The sequence below is a fragment of the Dipteris shenzhenensis genome, chromosome 32, assembly GCF_047967505.1.
Source record: "Dipteris shenzhenensis isolate YYH24624 ecotype China chromosome 32, Dip_SZ_1.0, whole genome shotgun sequence".
Taxonomy (NCBI): Eukaryota; Viridiplantae; Streptophyta; class Polypodiopsida; order Gleicheniales; family Dipteridaceae; genus Dipteris; species Dipteris shenzhenensis.
The window spans coordinates 36,425,913-36,435,822 of NC_141627.1; positions in this window are offsets into that span (position 1 = coordinate 36,425,913).

The window sequence follows — 9,910 nt, forward strand, 5'->3', positions numbered from 1 at the left end:
CTCGTGCAAGTTTGATCTTTCTGATGTCAAGCCTGAGCTCACTCATCTGGCCAAATGCAGACTCTACCTATTCTTCACTGGTAGGATACCTTCCCGTGTGAACTGGAGGACTTCATTTCATTTGAATGTGATATTCCCCCGATGGTGTACTCTACGAAGTTTCTGGTCAAAGGTTTCTATCTGGTCAGGTTGGTCTTTGAACAGCTCAGGGATGAAATTGTGGGTCACTCGTTTACTTTTGTTGGCACTGCTGTTTTGGTGTTTCCCTGCTCTCCGTCGTTCAGTATTGATGAATTTCTTTACTAGGAATGTTCTGTCTGGATCGAGCTACCGAACCTCCCAGTGATGTTTGGAGAGCCAGTGGAAAGGATTGCGACGGCTTTGGGAAGAGTCCTCCTGGTACCCCCTCTGTCAAAAGTTATTCTAGAAAAATGGATAAACCCAAACCCACTATGCTTGTTTTACAACCACTGTGCTTAGTTTTTATAGTAAATCCCAAACCCACCGCGCTTTTTTAGTGATCCAAACTTATTGGATGTATTCCAGTCTTGCAAAGAGATATATATATAAATAAAATGTATGCCACGTATCTTACGAAACCACCGAGGTGGTGACCACATTCATCTTGTAAGGAAAACCACCAAGCTGGTGGCAATTAACCCTAGATGACGTAGTGTGTGCACCCAACCACCATGCTAGTTATGATCCTAAAATAGCTTGTATGTCAATATGGCCCTTGAGGGGTCCCCTTTATGGGCAAGAGCCATATTGACATGCCATTGGACATATAAGGCATGTCGATATTGCCCCTAAAGAGGACCCCTCAAGGGCCCATATATCCTATGCAACTAGCTGCCACGCTAGTGGCCAATTATCCTGTACTAGTACCTTGCTGGGTACAATCCTAACCGAAGAGTACTTGATCATCTTCTTTAATAAAGTGTGGTGATTCTTGATGATCGTCATCTTCTTCCTCAATATCGTGATCTCCATCTTCCTCCCCTACGATGTCATTATGTGCATCTTCCTCTTGGATCATATTGTGATCTTCATCTTCTTCGCTAGATCCATTTGGATCAATTGGATCTGGCATTGGTAATGGCATCTCCATATCCACATCTCTATCTTCAAAAATTTGCTTACTTCGTGATGCAACTTGGATCATGTACCACCATCTTGGATCAGAACGATCCGGATGAAAAACCACCTATATTGAAGATGGGTGCCAAATGCCATCAATTATATGTATGAAATTATGCTGAAGCACATGTATCAATGGATCTTTAAAAACAAAAGCTTTGATTAATTAAATCATTAGTATGCACCTGCTCATAGTGCTCGGGAAGAACAAAAGTATCACTTTCATCGGTCCAAAGTTTGGTGGAGTCTATTATAAAGAAACTGCTACTGTCTTTTCGCACTGTCGCATGGGGACCGTTGTAAATAGTTCTAAACCATTTTACATCAAGAATGAAAATACTAAATCGTTTGAAATCAATTTCATAGATTTTGCATATGGTTCCACAATAATCCAACTGTGAAGAGAGAAGATTGGTATCCGAAGCACTTACTCGGCTATCTTGTGTGAAGTTAGCCATGACTCCACAATCATACGTGACTCTCTTTGAATCGATGCGTTCCACGCGAAAATGTCGTCCATATGACCATAATGCACTATACTTTTTGTACTGTAAAAGAGCATCATTAAAACAATGAAGATGCATCTATTTTATAGCGTATATTGTCACAAATAATTACTTAATTGCATCAAGAGGTAAGAAACTTACATGCATCATACATCCAGATAATAACTCTTGCTCACACTCGTTTATTGTCTCTCCATCGTGTTCGGCTTTATGTAGAGCCAGTTGTAACCAATTAAGTGACCTGTGAGTGGGGAGAAGGGCGAGATCCCGTGGATATGGTTGCGATCGCCTGTACATTACTTTGAATTTCATCCTTGCAGTTATTCTTTTTGCTTTGGCCGCTTCATATCTCTCATCCACTTCTGCATCTCCTTGCTATTGAGGATACAAAACTTATTGAATTTCTCCATTTGCTCTTCGCTCATCTTTCTTTCAATCCCTTTTCCTTGGGGAACCTTGCCAATGATGCGATCATTATCCTTGTTATGCTGAGCTTGCGGCATATCAGGATCCGTGGATGCAAAAAACTCCGTGATATATACTAATGACTCTTGCACAAGCCATCCCTCTGCCATGCTTACTTCTAATCTTCCTCTTTGTCTTACAAATCCCTTCAAAGTTTTCATAAACCGCTTGAGAAAAAACATCCACTGACTATGAATGGTACCTGTAATGGCCACCTCATCAACTATGTGCACAAGCAAGTGCACTTGAGTTGTCATAATGCTCGAGGAAAAGTTCTTCTCAAGCAAGCATACGACTTCGATGGATTCCACCCTAGCCATCTCGAAGCTCAATATGGAGATCTCTTTTTGAGATGTCCACTTATTTTACATGCCCATTAAGATATATTCATAATCAGCCTACAAATTATTCAGCTTAAATTGAAGAAAATGTAATCAATGCGATTTGATAGTAAGCATACCTCACAATACCACTGATCTTGAATATAGCATTTCTAACATCTTCTTGTAAGCACCCTTTTATTGTAATTGGGAGGATGAACTATCAAAGCAACAAAGAAGTCATGTCAACAATATAACATAATCATAATTACACTAGCGCATCACGATTATTGGTACACTAATCCTATAGCTTAGAATACCTGTAAGACCTTGTGCCAATCATGGGACTTGAGCCCACTAAGCTTATTGTCCTTTGAAAATGCTCCTTTTAAGCAACGCGTGTACCCTATGGGTGTTTGAAAAGAGGAAATGTCTGCCTTGACTGCTGCCTCCTCTCTCGTAGAGAGGATCCATGTTGCTTTCGGGAGGATAACTTTTCCTGAAGCACACACTTGGGGCCACAAACGAGACATCCTATTCATAGCATGTAATGTAAAGAATGAGGGAGAGAGATAGGAGACTCAAGTTCAGCTTTCTTCACAACACACAAAAGAGAGAGGACACAAGGTTGGAGGGTGAAGCCTTTCTTCACTTTTGCACACAACAACAATACAATAGAAGAGGGAAATACCCTATATGTCAAACCTAGAATACGTGGTTCATATGTGAACCCAAACCAAAACATACGTGGTAGTCTAACTACACCACGAGTACAACTAACATAGGCGGTGACATAAATGATAGTCATCCAGGAGATATATCGGGGGTAGAGCTTGATATCTCAACACTCCCCCTCAAGCTCAAATCCATCTCACGTACACCAAGCAAGCTCCTAAATCTGCGAAGCTTCTCGGTACCCAATGCCTTCGTAAAAATATCAGCCACCTGCTCCTCAGTGCTGACATAGACAAGATCAATCTCACCAGCTAGAACCTTCTCTCTCACAAAGTGATAATGCACCTCAATGTGCTTCGTTCTAGCATGATAAACTGGGTTATTAGCAAGCATGATGCTGCTAATGTTGTCACAATGAATGACAACTGCTGCATGAATTGACTGTCCCATATCTGCAAGTAGCTTCCGTAACCAAGCTACCTCACATGCAGCCATTGCTGCACCCCTGTACTCAGCCTCTGTGCTCGACAAGGCAACTGTTGGCTGCTTCTTGCTGCTCCAACTGATGGCACCACTCCCAAGGGAAAACATAAAACCACTAGTAGATCTCCTGTCTGAGACACTACCAGCCCAGTCAGCATCTGTGTATCCATGTACCTGTAATGCACACCCAGCTTCATAAAACAGTCCATAATGCAATGTGGACTTCACATACCGCAGTATGCGCCTAGCCGCATCCAAATGTGGCTTCCTCGGTGCCTGCATAAACTGACTCACCAGCCCCACAGCATAGCTCAAATCTGGTCTGGTTATAGTCATGTAAATCAAGCTACCTACTATGCGCCTGTACATAGTAATATCTTCAAGAAGCTCACCTGTCTCTGCATTGAGCTTCACATTCTGCTCCAATGGAACAGAAATAGGCTTACATCCTGTCATTCCATATTTGGACAGCATGTCCAAACCGTATTGCCTTTGCAACAGCCATATCCCACTCGGGGATCTAATAACCTCAATGCCCAAGAAGTAACGCAGCTCTCCCAAATCCTTCATCTCAAATTTCTGCTTCAACAGCAGCTTCACTTCATTAATGTCTGCATCACTATCACCTGTAATAATCAAGTCATCAACATAGATGACTATAAGCACAATCCCTCTGTTTGTCCTTTTCACATAAAGTGAAAAATCTGAATTGGAAATCTGAAATCCAATAGTGACAAGATATTGCCCTATCTTGTCTGACCATGCCCTCGGCGCCTGTTTTAAGCCATACAAGGCTTTGCGCAACCTGCATACAAAATCGGGGTGTGAATTATCCTCATAACCTTCTGGCTGCATCATATAAACCTCTTCCTGCAAATCACCATGCAAGAAGGCATTTTTCACATCCATCTGATGCAAAGACCATCCCTTTGCAGCAGCCATAGCAATTACTGCTCTCACGGTTGCCATCCTTGCAACTGGGCTGAAAGTTTCCTCATAGTCAATTCCATATGTCTGCGCAAAACCTTTGGCAACCAATCTTGCCTTGTACCTGCTAACAGACCCATCAGCATTGTGCTTTACTTTGTAAACCCACTTGCAGCCAATAGCCTTCTTATCATGAGGCAAAGGCATCAAATCCCAAGTGTGGTTTGCATCCAAGGCAGCCATCTCTTCTTCCATAGCTGCTTCCCAATTTTTATGCCCTGCTGCATCCTCAAAACATGTGGGCTCTGGCTCCTCTAGAACCTTGACCATATAAGCATAGTGATGTGCTGTATACCCATCATATCTCAGCCTGTCAACTGGATACTTAATACGAGTGGACCTCCGTACAACTGGATCAGTTGCAGGAGTCTTTAAATCATGCCTGCTTTTCCTTGCACCAGGTGTAACAACAGAAGGAATCCCAAGTTCCTCATCAAGGCTCATTTCAGAGCCGCTTGACTCTCCATCAACATGAGAGCTACCAGCAGACACATCAAACACTGGAGCATGGTCCACTTTTTCTTTTCCCTTATGTGATACCTGCACAACACTATCAGGACTGCCATGTGACGATTCACTAGATCTCAATCTCCCTGTCCATGCATTAGATCCACTAGTAGAGGACTCTCTGGGTCCACTCAAGGCTTGAGATTGTTGCTCTACATTTATTGCAGCATTCCCATTTCCTGCATCTGCATCTCCTACCATAACAGTTGGTGCATACCAGCTGCTCATTTCATCAAAAACAACATCTCTGCTCACTTGCATTTTGCGGGTGGAAGGGTTATAACAGCGATACCCTTTCTGGTGCAGAGCATATCCAATAAAGATGCATTTTTCTGCCTTTGGATCCAGCTTTGTTCTCTTCTCATCAGGAACATGAACATAAGCTATGCAACCAAATACCTTCAAGTGAGAAATATCTGGTTTTTGGCCTGTATACATTTCTTCAGGCGTCATGCCATGGACAGCTGCAGTGGGGGTTCTGTTCATAATATAAACAGCAGTTGCTACTGCTTCAGCCCAAAAATAATCAGGCATGTTTTTCTCATTTAGGATCGCCCGTCCTACTTCTGCAATATGCCTGTTCTTCCTTTCTGCAACCCCATTCTGCTGAGGGGTAGACCTGCATGAGTACTTCCTTTGAATTCCCTGTTCTTTCAGATATTCACAAAATTCTTCTGAAAAGTACTCTCCCCCTCCATCAGATCTTAACACTTTAATATGCACACCTTTCTCTTTTTCAACCATGGCCTTAAAAGCCTTGAAATGGCTGAACACTTCACTTTTGTGCTTCATAAAATAAATCCACACCTTCCTAGTGTAGTCATCAATAAATGTCACATAATAATGGCATCCACCAATAGAAGCAGCTTTGGTTGTCCAAACATCTGAATGGATCACTTCCAAAGGTCTTCTGCTCACCTTAGCATTTTTGGGAAATGCATGTCTGGCCTGCTTACCCATTTGGCATGCTTCACATACCTTTTGCATTCCCTCAACTCTGAATTTAGGCAAACCTGCAACAATGTTTTTCGTTTGCATAGATTTCAGCCTTTGTATATTCACATGCCCAATGCGCTTGTGCCATATCTCAATATCTGCAATGACACCTCTCCCATGCGCAAACATAGCAGCTTTCACCTCAGGTATATCAACATCCAAGGTGAACATTCTGCCATTTTTGTTGCCTTTCGCAACCAAGCGGCACTTATTTTTCAAGTCCTCAACAAAGCATCCATCAAGATTAAATCTAACCTGCAGACCTTGCTCAACCATCTGGCCAACTGAAACCAGGTTCTTAGTGATTTTTGGAACATGAAGTACATCTGCCAAGTACTTCGTTTTGCCATCCTGCATAGCCAATGGCACTTTACCAACCTGCGTAATTGGGTGCGCAGTATCATCACCTGTTTCAACATAACCTGGCTTATCCAAATTTCTAACATCATGAAACCACTCACCATGACTGGTCATGTGGTTAGAGGCACCTGAATCAACATACCAAACATCATTGCAAGCTGCAGCATCTCCTGACATGGAGTTAACCATATGCTGCATCACAAAAAGGTGCTCATTTCTGTCGTCACCATGCCCACTTGATGATGCATAGTTGCTTTGCTGCAACTTCCCACTTTTGATGTCATTCTGCTTTTTATAGCATGTATTCTCCTTGTGTCCAGGCTTTCCACAATAATAGCATTCTGTGCTGCTATTTACTTGCTGGTTCCTTTGCCATGAACCACGGCCTCTTTGGCTCCCCCTGCCTCTAGAGCTACCACGTCCTCCTCCATAGGACTGGTTTTCCTGTTGTTGCTGTTGGTTCTGATTTCCTGCACGGCCACCAAAACGGCCTCTTCCTCTACCTCTGCCTCTATCTGTATTCGAGTAGAAAGCAGTCTCTTGAGAAGTTGGGGTGGCAGAACCACCATTCCTTTGCTCTTCACTCACAGCAAGAGAGCAATAAGTTCCTGAAAATCAGGAAATGTTTCACGGACTCCAATGGATGTCCGAAACTGTGCATAATCTTTCCCAAGACCATTCAAGGTCACGGACACTAAGTCCTCATCATCAACAGGTGCTCCAATGGAGGCAAGAGAATCTGCAAGGCCTTTCACCTTCAAGGAATACTCATTTATATTCAGATTTTTCCTTTGCACATTGTGCAATTCCTGCTTTAGCTGCATCTTTCGTGCTTTGGTATCTGTGCTATACAGCTTCACCAATGTATCCCATGCCTCCTTAGGCGTCTCTAGATCCTGTATATGCACAATCATAGAATCTGAAATGCTAACAGACAGCCAATACAGGCATTTTTTGGCTTTTTCATGCCATTCTTTAAAGGCCTTCAATTCAGCAGGAGTAGGAGCAGCACCCAAAACTGGTTCTGCAGTTTCACCACTGATGTACTCCCAAACTCCCTTTCCCATAAGGAAGTTTGTCATCCTGAACTTCCATGCTTGGAAGTTGTTCTTGTCAAGCTTCTCACTGACAATGGTAGACAGATTCTCAGACATTTTACAAATCACGAATTGCAACAGCAACCTGTAAACACAGCAAATGCCTCACAAGGGCAGATAGCAAAACTTCTGCAAAAAACCTCACAGGGGGAGATCTGCAACACTGACGAAAGTGGTATTTCACCACACAGTCACTTCCTAGTGACGATTTTGCATCAACTGGCAACAGGCATGAATCCGCAACTCCCAATATCTCTGCACACAGGCATACGATGCAATTTCTGTGGCACCTTTCCACCGACTAGCCTCGCAGTGGTCGCACAGCGAAAAACAGGGCCTTTTTCTGAGTGCCTGCGAAGAACTTGCGCCTTCAAAACGGGCCCCGAAACGGCCTCAAATAAAAAAAAAATAAAGTCACTGAGGGCTTCGCCCTCACCCGCAGCATATACTGCGCTCTCGCCACACTGCGAAGGGCCTCTCAATCTGAAACAGTGCACTCCTGCACTTCTGGCTGTGCTACCTGCAGAGATTTCCTCCCGAACTCGAAATAGGAAAGCAACACTGGTCCTCTTACCAGGACACCACAAACTTGGCTTGCTTTCTTGAGCTCCTTACCATGAACAAGGCTCTGATACCATGTAAAGAATGAGGGAGAGAGATAGGAGACTCAAGTTCAGCTTTCTTCACAACACACAAAAGAGAGAGGACACAAGGTTGGAGGGTGAAGCCTTTCTTCACTTTTGCACACAACAATAGAAGAGGGAAATACCCTATATGTCAAACCTAGAATACGTGGTTCATATGTGAACCCAAACCAAAACATACGTGGTAGTCTAACTACACCACGAGTACAACTAACATAGGCGGTGACATAAATGATAGTCATCCAGGAGATATATCGGGGGTAGAGCTTGATATCTCAACATGTAAGTCTTCTCGCACTCCTCTCGAGTCTTTGGAACCAACCAACTGTGCCCAAATAGTAGCCCCCACATTCTTGAAGATATGCATGGGATCCAAGAGATGATTGATTTGTAACTGACCCCAATAAGGAAGCTCGTGAAAGATCGATAGCCTCTTCATACCACGAGGAGGTTCCTCTCCATTCACCCTCCAAGCCTGAATCCAGTTACTTGCCTTCAAATATGGTGGTGGTGGATCAAGCTGACCTCCACGTGCGAGATGGTCCAGTGGAAGGTATCGAACATGACCTTCATAAACATTTTTCCTCATATGTTTGGAGTATCGTGCAAGCGATATTTCAAGCCCAGTCGACAAATAGGACAAGCATGGTATCCACTTGTAACAAGTCCTGCACGTGTGTATGAATGTGTTTATACAAGACATGCATGTGAAAGAGAGTCATAAAAGCATAATCCTATATTATACATCTAAAGACACAACCACGTACCTGTGCACTCTCCATATCCTAGGTAGTCATGCATGGTCCACATTAAGATACCCCTGACCAAAATATCATTGGTATGTCTAGGAGCTCTGGAAATATCAAAGACCCGCACTCCTCTCCATAAGATCTATAACTCCTCTATCAAAGGTGCCATGTATACGTTCATATTTTTGGCCTTGTACTTCCCTGGCACAAGTAGTGCAAGCATGAGGTGTCCCTTCTTTATTGTTAGCCATGGTGGGATATTGTAATTCACCAAGACTATGGGCCATGTCGACCAAGATGTCGAGCATAACTCGAAAGGATTCACACCATCCATGGCGAGCCCAAGATGTAAGTTGTGTGGCTCCCTTGCAAAGTCCAACCATTGATTGTCTATGTGCTTCCAAGCTACACAATCTGCGGGAATCCTCAATGTGCCATTAGTGGACCGATGAGATGCATGCCATGTCATCAACTCTGCTATGGATTTGCATCGAAACATGTACTGTATTCTTGCAACAATGGGAAAGTGTCTCAAGACCTTACTGGTATCTGCTCACTCTGCAATACATACATAGGCTTCAAATAATGATGATTCTTAAACATACATGATTCTCAAAACAAACAATATCCAAATAATGAGTCAAATGAATGCGGGAACCGTACCTCATTAAGGCGAAGACACTTGTATCCGACCACCCATAGTTTGCTTGCAGATTCAAGATTGAGAGACAAGCCCATAGTTTAGACATCCTAGCATCCTTGTACAACTGTGTTGATTGCAACTCTCGCATTTTGATCTCAAACTCTAACATCACATGTACATGTGATGTAGTGCCCCTAAAAATAGAATCCATCATGTCCACCATACCCTCGTCATCATCCAGGAGAATATAGTCTTACTCAAAGTGTGAAGGTATATGCGCACCCTTGCCACGCTTCTCATCCTGTTTCAAGATTTCATGTAAAGATAAGATCTTGTCT